This window comes from Arachis stenosperma, chromosome 5, assembly GCF_014773155.1.
Source record: "Arachis stenosperma cultivar V10309 chromosome 5, arast.V10309.gnm1.PFL2, whole genome shotgun sequence".
NCBI lineage: Eukaryota > Viridiplantae > Streptophyta > Magnoliopsida > Fabales > Fabaceae > Arachis > Arachis stenosperma.
Genome location: NC_080381.1, coordinates 76,504,399 through 76,515,706, shown reverse-complemented (window position 1 = coordinate 76,515,706; position 11,308 = coordinate 76,504,399). Strand labels below are relative to the sequence as shown.

The 11,308-nt window shown below is 41.1% G+C and overlaps 1 non-coding gene across 1 annotated transcript; it reads left to right on the top strand.

The window, feature by feature from the left end:
* Positions 1–10,835: 10,835 nt before the first annotated feature.
* Positions 10,836–10,943, top strand: LOC130984641 (small nucleolar RNA R71). Its single transcript, XR_009088559.1, has one exon. It is a non-coding gene; the product is annotated as a small nucleolar RNA R71 (small nucleolar RNA).
* Positions 10,944–11,308: the final 365 nt, after the last annotated feature.

Below are 11,308 nucleotides of genomic sequence, written 5' to 3'. Positions count from 1 at the left end.
AGTCCTCCTGATCGTTGGCATTCATTGCATTGGTGGACAAATTCCCTGGCATCTTTGAAGATGTTTGGCCAATAGAAACCACTTTGTAATACTTTTGCTGCTGTTCTTTCTGGACCAAAGTGTCCACCATAGGCTGAGCCATGGCAATGCCATAATACATCTCTTGTTTCATTCTCAGGAATACATCTCCTGATTATTCCATCAGAACACCTTCTGAACAAATAGGGTTCATCCCATAAGAACTTCTTTGCTTCATTGATTAGTTTCCTCACTTGTTGCTTGGTGAATTCATGTGGTATCTTTCTCCCTACTTTGTAGTTTGCTATATCAGCAAACCATGGTGTTTGTTGGATTTGCATGAGATGTTCATCTGGGAAGCTTTCATTCACAGGTACTGAGGCCTTTTGAATTGTTTCTGGTGGCAGCCTTGACAAATGATCAGCAACTAGATTCTCAGTGCCTTTCCTGTCCTTTACCTCAATGTCAAATTCTTGTAGGAGTAAAATCCATCTGATAAGTCTTGGTTTAGCATCCTGTTTTGACATCAAATACTTGAGAGCAGCATGATCAGTATAAACCACAATTTTAGATCCTATCAAATATGATCTAAACTTATCAAACGCATAGACTACAGCTAGCAATTCCTTCTCTGTTGTGGTGTAATTTTTTTGAGCTTCATTCAATACTTTACTTGCATAATATATGACATGATGCAAGTTTCCCTTCTTCTGTCCAAGTACAGCACCAATTGCAGTTTCACTTGCATCACACATGAGTTCAAATGGTGAGTCCCAATCAGGGGGTGTGATAATTGGTGCTGTTGTGAGTTTCTGTTTTAAAGTCTCAAAAGCATGCTGACAATCCTTATCAAAAACAAAAGGTTGATCAATCATCAAAAGATTGCTCAAAGGTTTGGCTATTTTAGAAAAATCTTTGATAAACCTTCTATAAAAACCTGCATGCCCCAAGAAACTTCTAACAGATTTCACATTAGTTGGTGGAGGGAGTTTTTCTATGATTTCCACTTTTGCCTTGTCAACCTCTATTCCTCTTCTTGAAACTTTATGACCAAGAACAATCCCCTCAGGTACCATGAAATGGCACTTTTCCCAGTTCAGAACCAAATTAGTTTCTTGGCATCGTTTCAAGACAAGAGTTAGATGGTTTAAGCAAGTAGTGAAAGTGTCACCAAAAACAGAGAAGTCATCCATGAAAACCTCTATAAATTTTTCAACCATATCTGAGAAAATGGAAAGCATACACCTTTGAAAAGTGGCTGGAGCATTGCACAATCCAAATGGCATTCTTCTATAAGCAAAAACACCAACTGGGCATGTGAATGAAGTCTTTTCTTGGTCCTTTGGATCCACCACTATCTGATTGTACCCCGAATATCCATCCAAGAAGCAATAATAAGCATGGCCAGCCAACCTCTCAAGCATTTGATCAATGAAAGGAAGTGGGAAGTGATCTTTGCGTGTAGCATCATTCAATCTTCTATAGTCAATACACATCCTCCACCCTGTCACTGTTCTGGTGGGAATGAGTTCATTCTTCTCATTAGTAATGACTGTCATTCCTCCTTTCTTTGGTACCACTTGTACTGGGCTTATCCATGAGCTATCAGAGATAGGATATATGATTCCTGCATTCCACAATTTCATCACTTCTTTCTGGACGACTTCCTTCATTGCAGGGTTTAGTCTTCTTTGAGGTTGAATTACTGCTTTGGAATTGTCCTCCAAAAGAATCTTATGCATGCATATTGTAGGGCTAATGCCTTTCAGATCATCAATGGTCCATCCTAAAGCATCCTTGTGAGTTCTGAGGACATCAAGGAGCTCCCCTTCTTCCTTCTTTGTCAAGGACGAATTGATGATTACTGGGAAGCTCTCTAAGGTGCCAAGGAATGCATATTTGAGGTGGGAAGGTAATGGCTTCAGTTCTTGCTTTTGCACCTCTTCTTTCTTGTTTGGTTCTACTTCTTTGCTTATGAGGATCTCAGCTACATGTTCCTCCATTCTTTCCTGGTTGTCTTTTTCTTGCTCATGCTGATCAATGTCTAGCATTTCTTCCACTAGGCTTTCTATCATATCCACTCTCAAATGATCTTCCTGCTCTGGGGGATGTTGCATTGATTTAAAAACATTGATAATCATTTGCTCATTGTGTACTCTGAAAATCATTTCTCCTTTTTCCACATCTATGATAGCTCTTGCAGTTGCTAGAAATGGTCTGCCCAAGATGATTGAATTGTTGCCTTCCTCATCAGTATCCAGGATTACAAAATCTGCAGGGAAGATAAACTTTCCAACCTTTACTAGCAAATTTTCCACAATCCCATTTGGCACCTTGATTGATCTGTCTGCCATAACTAGTGACATCTTGGTGGGTTTGAGTTCTTCTATTGCCAACTTCTTCATCATGGACAAAGGCATTAAGTTGATACTAGCTCCAAGATCGCAAAGAGCCTTGTCCAAGGATAGTTTGCCTATAGTGCATGGTACTACAAAACTCCCTGGATCCTTGAGTTTTGGTGGGATTCCCTTTTGGAGCACGGCACTACATTCTTCACTAAGCATCACCGTTTCCTTCTCATTCCAATCCCTTTTCTTGTTGATGAGCTCCTTTAGAAACTTAGCATACAGGGCATTTGCTCTAAAGCCTCTGCCAAAGGTATGTTAATTTCCAACTTCTTGAAAGTCTCAAGAAATTTGTGGAAGTGCTGATCCTTTCTTTCCTTGTGAAATCTTTGTGGGTAAGGTAATGGTGGTGTTGAGCTCTTCACCACTTGATGCTGTTCTGGAATTGATTCCTCCAAGATCTTCTTTCCTTTCTTCAGATTCTGTGGCTTGTTATCTTCCTCTGTGAGTTTTTCTGGAGCTTTCTTGCTTATCTTATCCTTGTTGATGGCTTCAGTGTTCTTTGTTGGTTCAGTGATATCTTCCATGAGCTCTTTGGTTGCTCCTTGGTTGCTGTCTGTTAACACCCTTCCACTTCTCAGTTGCACCACCTTGCATTCTTCCTTTGGGTTGGGGATGGTATCACTAGGTAGTGAACTTGATGGTTTCTCAACAGAGATCTTTTTAGAGATTTGGCCAATTTGCCTCTCTAAGTTCTTCATGGTAGCTTCTTGATTCTTGGTGGTTAGTTCTTGGCTTTTCATCAGTTTTTCCATGAGCTGTTCTAGATGGGTGATTCTCTGTGAGTCTTGTGAGGTGGGTTGAATTTGGGGTGTTGATGGGTGAGGATAGGTGTTTTGGTTAGTTGGGTGATTATTGGGTGGGTATTGGTTAGAATTTGGGTAGTTGTTTTGTGGTTTTCTGTATGAATTTTGGTTAGTGGTTGGCTGGGGGTTGTGGTTTGTGTTTTTCCAATTGTTTTGGCCTGTGTTTCTTTGCCATGGTTGTTGGTTTTGATTGTGATTGTCTCCCCATCTGAGGTTTGGATGATTCTTCCAAGATGGATTGTAAGTCTCTCCATAAACTTCATTTGTTCCCTGATTCTGGTTGTGCAAGTATTGAACCTGCTCTTGTTGTTGCTCCTCTTGAGTTTCTTCACTTTGTACCCAAGTGTTTGGAGGTTGGCTTGTGGTGCTCACTGCTGCCACTTGCAAGCCATCAATCCTCTTAGCCATTTGCTCAAATTGTTGTTGGATTTGCTGCTGCATCATCTTATTTTGGGCCAGAATTGAATCAACTCCTTCCAACTCCATGACTCCTTTTCTTTGTGATGGTTGGCGTTGTCTTTGATGAGCAAAGAAATATTGGTTGTTGGCCACCATATCAATGAGGTTTCGAGCTTCCTCTGTGGTTTTCATGAGTTGTAGAGAGCCTCCGGCAGAATGATCAAGAGCCTCTTGAGCTTTAAGAGTGAGGCCTTCATAGAAGTTTTGTAGCTTGTCCCACTCAGTGAACATCTCTGGTGGACACTTCCTCAATAGAGCCTTGTATCTCTCCCATGCTTCATATAAGCTCTCGGCCTCCAATTGAGTGAATGTTTGAACCTCTGTCTTCAACCTTAGGACTCTTTGAGGAGGGTAGAATTTGGCAAGGAACTTGCTCACCAAGTCATCCCAAGTGTTGATGCTTTCTTTTGGAAAGGTCTCTAGCCATTGAGTTGCTTTATCTCTAAGAGAGAATGGGAAGAGAGCTTATAGCTATCAGGAGGTACACCATTTGTCTTCACTGTATCACAGATTCTCAAAAAGGTAGACAAATGTTGGTTTGGATCCTCCAAAGGTCCTCCTCCGAAAGAACAATTGTTTTGCACCAGAGTAATGAGTTGTGGCTTGAGTTCAAAGTTGTTGGCATTGACATTGGGAGGAAGAATGCTACTCCCACAGTGTTTGGCATTAGCAAATGTGTATGAAGCCAAGACTCTTCTCTGTTGGTCATTGTTGGCTCCTCCTCCTGGCTGACTGGTATCTCCTTCCATATCTTGGAATTCCTCCTCAGATTCTTCTTCTTCTCCAACAATATTCTTCCCTCTTTCTGCTCTTCTTATTCTCCGAAGAGTTCTTGGGTCAATTTCAGAAATGATAGGAGAGGATCTCCCTATACCTGACATACAAACACACAGCAACAAACACACAAACCCAGAGAGTTAACAAAACTTCAATCTATTGCTAGAATGAGGTTTTGATTAGTTCAAGCAAAAATTCAAACAGTTAGTGTATTAGTGAGAGTTAGAGTAACAGAAAAAAAGAAAAATGCTTAATCTAGACCTCCACTTCACTTAATCATTGTCAATCTATTTCCATCCCCGGCAACGGCGCCAAAAACTTGATGTGTGGAAAGCGATCCAACACAAAACTCACCGGCAAGTGTACCGGGTCGCATCAAGTAATAATAACTCACAAGAGTGAGGTCGATCCCACAGGGATTGAAGGATTGAGCAATTTTAGTTTAGTGGGTGGTTTAGTCAAGCAAATCAAGTTTTGATTTGAGTGATTTGTGTTTAACAGAAATTAAATGACAGTAAATGTAAAGGGGGAAGGGGGAAGTGCAGTAAAATAAAGAACAGAAGAGTAAAAGTGCAGAAACTTAAAGAGCAAGAAAGTAAATGACTGAAACTTAAAGTGCAAGAAAGGTAAATTGCAGTAACTTAAATGGCAAGAAAGATAAATTGCTAGAATGTAAAAGGGAGTTGAGGAATGGGATTGCAAGATCTAAACAAGAAAAAGTAAATTGCAGCAAATAAAGAGATTAGAACTTGAAATGAGAGCAATGAGAATTAAATCAGCAAGGAAATAAAATGCAGCAAGGTTCATAGAAGAACCAAGAGCCAAATTGGGTCTCAGGTCTCAAGAGACTAGGTAGCAGAGCCTAGATCTCTATTTGCCTTCCTAGATCCAGATGAACAAAGCAATTGGCAAGAAAATTAGAAGAAGAAGCAGTAAAGGAAATGGAAACAGATTCAATTATGCAGAAAGTGAATTAAAGAGAATTTGAATGGGAATTGAGACAGAATTTCCTCAATTTCTCACACCCAATTCTCAGAAACAGAAGAGTAAAATTCCTAAGGCAAGAACGAGGGAGAAGAGAGATCAATTCCCTCCCTAATTCTCAGAAATCTCAACAGAAAGCTAGAAATTCAAAAGGTAAAAGTGAAAATTGACAAAAGGTGCATAAAGGTAGCTAAAAGTTTTTAATTACATTAAACTAACTACTATTTATACACTTTCCATTCTTGGATTTTGGGATTTGGATGGGCTTTTGAATTGGTGAAGAAATGAATTCAAATTAATTTTTAATTTGAATTTTTGGCCCAAAAATGCACTCCCAGGAGGCTGCCCTGCCCTTGTGGAGGGCAGGGCAGAAAATTGATGCTAGGCACAAGAAGTTGGTGCGGCCATAGTGCGCATGGTGAAGAAATTGGTGCGCCAGAAGCTGCGTGGTGCGCATGAGGAGGAAATTTGGTGCGCCAGAGACTGCCCTGCCCGCGCCAAGGGCGGGGCAGAAAATGTTGATGCGCGCGAACATGAAGCGTGCGTGCGCTTGGTGCTGCCAGAATTGAGAAGTGCGCGTGCGCGTGCTGCACGTTGATGCGTGGGACGGCCAGATTTGAGGAGCGCGCGTGCGCGCGAAGCAAGTTGACGCGCGGATGCTCCCTGCCCGCGCCAAGGGCAGGGCAGGAATGGTTTGGTGTGCCAGGAAGCAAAATTGGTGCGCCAAGGTCTTGTGTGTGATGCGCCAATTTCAAATGCTGCCCTGCCCGCGCCAAGGGCAGGGCAGGGTTCCTTCCTTCATGTCTTGGGTTCGATCCTGGGAGGGAGCAAACACGCTAGTTATTTTCTTGCTTTCTTGGCACCATAGTCACCCTTAGTCCTTGGCTTCCTCATGGTCCCTTGCTCGAGCCTTGTAGCATGCATAATTGACATTTTTATCTTGATTTTTTTTCCTCATGGAGCCCGATTCTGCTCTCCACAAGGGCAGGGCAGAGTTTGCTTCTCTTGGCTCCAAGGCACCATTTTGTGCTCTGCCCTTGGAGTGGGCAGGGCAAGGTTGCCTTGTCTTGGTTTGGTCACTTGATGCTGCCCTTGTGGAGGGCATTCTGCCCTTGTGGAGGGCAAGATTGCTTCCACTATGAGTTCGGCACACTTCTCCCTTGATTCGGCCACGCTTTTCTTTCCTCGGCTACACTTTTTATGCCACGCTTTTTATTTTCTTTTCTTTTCTTCACCTACAATAAACCAAAACAACCACTCAAAGTATCACTAAATTCAAGAGGCTTATAAATCAATTAAAATGCAATTAAAATTAGCTTAAACCTCATGATTTATCATTAATTTCATAGTGGTTGCTTGATTTAGAGAAGTTATGCATTTTCACTCCAAATCACTAACTTAGGATGCAAGAAAGTGCATAAATGCTACCAAAACAAGTGAAATTAGCTTGAAAATGGGTATATGATGACTTGTCATCAGCCGTGACCCTAAGCATCTTGTTTTCTTGTATTACCACCAGATACATAAATGCCACAGACACATAACTGGGTGAACCTTTTCAAATTGTGACTCAGCTTTGCTACAGTCCCCAGTTAGAGGTGCCCAGAGTTCTTAAGCACACTCTTTTTACTTTGGATTATGACTTTAACCACTCAGTCTAAAGCTTTTCACTTGGACCTTAATGACACAAGCACATGGTTAGGGACATCTTGATTTAGCTGCTTAGGCCAGGATTTTATTCCTTTGGGCCCTCCTATCCACTGATGCTCAAAGCCTTGGATCCTTTTTACCCTTGCCTTTTAGTTTAAAGGGTTATTAGCTTTTTGCTCTTGCCTTTTGGTTTAAAGAGCTATTGGCTTTTTCTGCTTGCTTTTTCTTTTTCTTTTTTTTTCTTTATTTTTCGCAATTTTTTTCCGCTAGCTTTGTGTTTTTCACTACTTTTTCTTGCTTCAAGAATCAATTTTATGATTTTTCAGATTATCAATAACATTTCTCTTTTTTCATCATTCTTTCAAGAGCCAACAATTTTAACATTCATAAACTTCACTATAAAAATATGCACTATTCAAGCATTCATTCAGAAAATAAAAAGTATTGTCACCACATCAAAATAATTGAACTAATTTCAAGATAAAATTTGAAATTCATGTACTTCTTGTTCTTTTGCAAATAAAAACATTTTTCATTTAAGAAAGGTGAAGGATTCATGGAACATTCATAGCTTTAAGACATAGACACTAAATACTAATGATCACATAATAAAGGCACCAACATAGACAAAACATAAAGCATAAAAACCGAAAAACAGAAAAATAAGAACAAGGAAATTAAAGAACGGGTCTACCTTAGTGACGGCGGCTAGTTCTTCCTCTTGAAGATCATATGGAGTGCTTGAGCTTCTCAATATCTCTTCCTTGCCTTTGTTGCTCCTCCCTCAAGGATCTTTGGTCCTCTCTAATTTCATGGAGGATAATGGAGTGCTCATGGTGCTCCATCCTTAGTTGCTCCATGTTGGAACTCAAATCTCCTAAAGAGGTGTCGAGTTGCTCCCAATAGTTGTGTGGAGGGAAATGCATTCCTCGAGGCATCTCAGGGATTTCTTGATGAGGGATTTCCTCATGCTCTTGTTGAGGTCCATGAGTGGGCTCTCTTGTTTGCTCCATCCTTTTTCTAGTGATGGGCTTTTGAGATGAATCTCTCCATCTCCCATGACTCAGAGGTGGAAGCAACTGCCTTCCCTTTCCTCTTTCTAGAGGTTTCTCTGGCCTTAGGTGCCATTAATGGTTATGAAAAAAAAGCAGAGCTTTTTCCCACACTAATCTTAAAATGTTTGCTCGTCCGCGAGCAAAAGAAGAAAGAAGGGAGTTGACGAAGAAAAAATGGAGGAAATGGAGGTGTGTGAATGGTTCGGCCAAGGGGGTTAGGAAGTATTTGTGATGTGTGGAATTGAAGGTGGTAAGGAGGGGTATTTATAGGGTAAGAGAGAGAGGGGATCCGTGTGAGAATGGGTGGGTTTAGGAGGGAAGTGTTTTAAATTTGAATGGTGAGGTAGGTGGGGTTTTATGATGGGTTTTTGCGAAATAGTGGATGGATGTGAGTGGCGAAGAGATAATGGGGAAGAGTGTTATGGAGAGGTGTGAAGAGGAGAGAGTGAGTGGTGGTAGGTGGGGATCCTGTGGGGTCCACAGATCCTGAGGTGTAAAGGATTTCTCATCCCTGCCCCTTTCTGGCATTTAAATGCCCTCTATTTGCCAATTCTAACGTTTAAACACCAGTCTGCTACCTTTCCTGGCGTTAAGCGCCAGGCTGATGCCCCTTTCTGGCGTTTAACGCCAGTCAGATACCCTTTTCTGGCTTTAAACACCGGTCTGATGCCCCTTACTGCCGTTTAACGCCAGCCAGACACCAGACACCCTTTTTGGTGTTAAACGCCAATTTGTCTGCCAATTCTGGCATTTAACACCCTGAATGCTGCCAGACTGGGCGTTAAACACCCATTTTGCTATCCTTACTGGCGTTTAAACGACAATAAGCCTGTCCTCCAGGGTGTGCTATTTTTGATGCTGTTTTTTATTCTGCTTTAATTCTACAGCTGATTTTGTGACTCCACATGATTATCAACCTAAAGAAAACATAGACTAACACTGAAAAAAATGAAAAAGTAATTAACATAGATAAATAAGATTGGGTTGCCTCCCAATAAGCGCTTCTTTAATGTCAATAGCTTGACAGGAAGCTCTTACAGAGCTTCATAGATACTCAGAGCATGATTGTGACCTCCCAACACCAAACTTAGAGTTTGACTGTGGGGGCTCCGCTTGACTCTGTATGGAGAGAATAGGATGAAGCTTTTCATGCTTCTTCTCTATGTTTACAGAAGAAGATCCTTGAGCCTTAAACCCAAGGTAGTCCTCATTCAATTGAAGGACTAACTCTCCTTTGTCCATATCAATCACTGCCCCTGTTGTGGCTAGGAAGGGTCTTTCAAGGATAATGGATTCATCCTCATCCTTTCTAGTGTCTAGGATTATGAAGTTAGCAGGGATGTAGAGGCCTTCAAACTTCACTAGGACATCCTCTACAAGTCCATAAGCCTTTTTCATTGATTTGTCTGCCATCCCTAGTGAGATTTTTGTAGCTTGTACCTCAAAGATCCCTAGTTTCTCCATTACAGAGAGTGGCATGAGGTTTATACCTGACCCCAGGTCATACATATCCTTCTAAAAGGTCATGGTGCCTATAGTACAAGGTATTAAGAACCTTTCGGGATCCGGTTTCTTCTTAGGTATTTTTAACTGAACTAAGGCATTCAGTTCATTGATGAGCAATAGAGGTTCATCCTCCCAAGTCTCATTACCAAATGACTTGGCATTCAGCTTCATGATTGCTCCTAGATACTAAGCAACTTGCTCTTCAACAATATCTTCATCTTCTTCAGAGGAAGAATACTCATCATAGCTCATGAATGGCAATAGTAAGTTCAGTGGAATCTCTATGGTTTCTGTATGAGCCTCAGATTCCTCTGGTTCCCCATTAGGGAAATTCTTAGTGGTCAGTGGACGTCTAGTAAGGTCTTCCTCACTGGGGATCACTGCCTTTTTACTCTCTCCAGGTTTAGCCACTTTGGATATAGTTATGGCCTTGCACTCTCTTTTTGGATTCTCTTCTGTATTGCTTGAGAGAGTACTAGAAGGAGTTTCAATAACCCTTTTACTCAGTTGACCCACTTGTGCCTCCAAATTTCTGATGGAGGACCTTGTCTCAGTCATAAAACTGAGAGTGACCTTAGATAGATCAGAGACTATGTTTGCTAAGCCAGAGGGGCTCTGCTCAAAATTTTCTGTCTGTTGCTGAGAAGATGATGGGAAAGGCTTGCTATTGCCAAACCTATGTCTCCCAGCATTATTATTATTGAAGCTTTGTTGAGGCTTCTGTTGATCCTTCCATGAGAAATTTGGATGATTTCTCCATGAAGGATTATAGGTATTTTTATAGGGTTCTCCTATGTAATTTATCTCTTCCATTGTAGGATTCTCAGGGTCATAAGCTTCTCCTTCAGAGGAGGCTTCTTTAGTACTGCCGGATGCAGCTTGCAATCCAGTCAGATTCTAAGAAATCATATTGACTTGCTGAGTCAATATTTTGTTCTGAGCCAAAATGGAATTTAGAGTATCAATCTCAAGAACTCCTTTCTTCTGAGTCATCCCATTATTCACAGGATTTCTTTCAGAACTGTACATGAACTGGTTATTTGCAACCATCTCAATAAGTTCCTGGGCTTCTGTAGGTGTTTTCAGATGAAGAGATCCACCAGCAGAATGGTCTAATGACATCTTGGACAATTCAGACAGACCATCATAGAATATATATATGATGCTCCATTCTTAAGCATGTCAGAAGGACAGCTTTTGGTTAATTGCTTGTATCGTTCCCAAGATTCATAGAGAGATTCACCTTCCTTCTGTCTGAAGGTTTAGATTTCCACTCTAAGCTTGCTCATCTTTTGAGGTGAAAAGAATTTGGTCAAGAAAGCATTGACCAACTTATCCCAAGAGTTCAAGCTTTCTCTAGGTTGTGAGTCCAACCATATCCTAGCTTTGTCTCTTACAACAAAGGGGAAAAACATAAATCTGTAAACCTCGGGATCAACCCCATTGGTCTTAACAGTATCACAGATCTGTAAGAATTCAACTAAGAACTGGTGAGGATCTTCCGATGGAAGTCCATGAAACTTGTAATTCTGCTACATTAGAGAATCTAATTGAGGCTTAAGCTCAAAGTTGTTTGCTCCAATGGCAGGAATTGAGATGCTTCTTCCATAGAAGTTGGAAGTTGGTGCAGTATAGTCACCAAGTATCT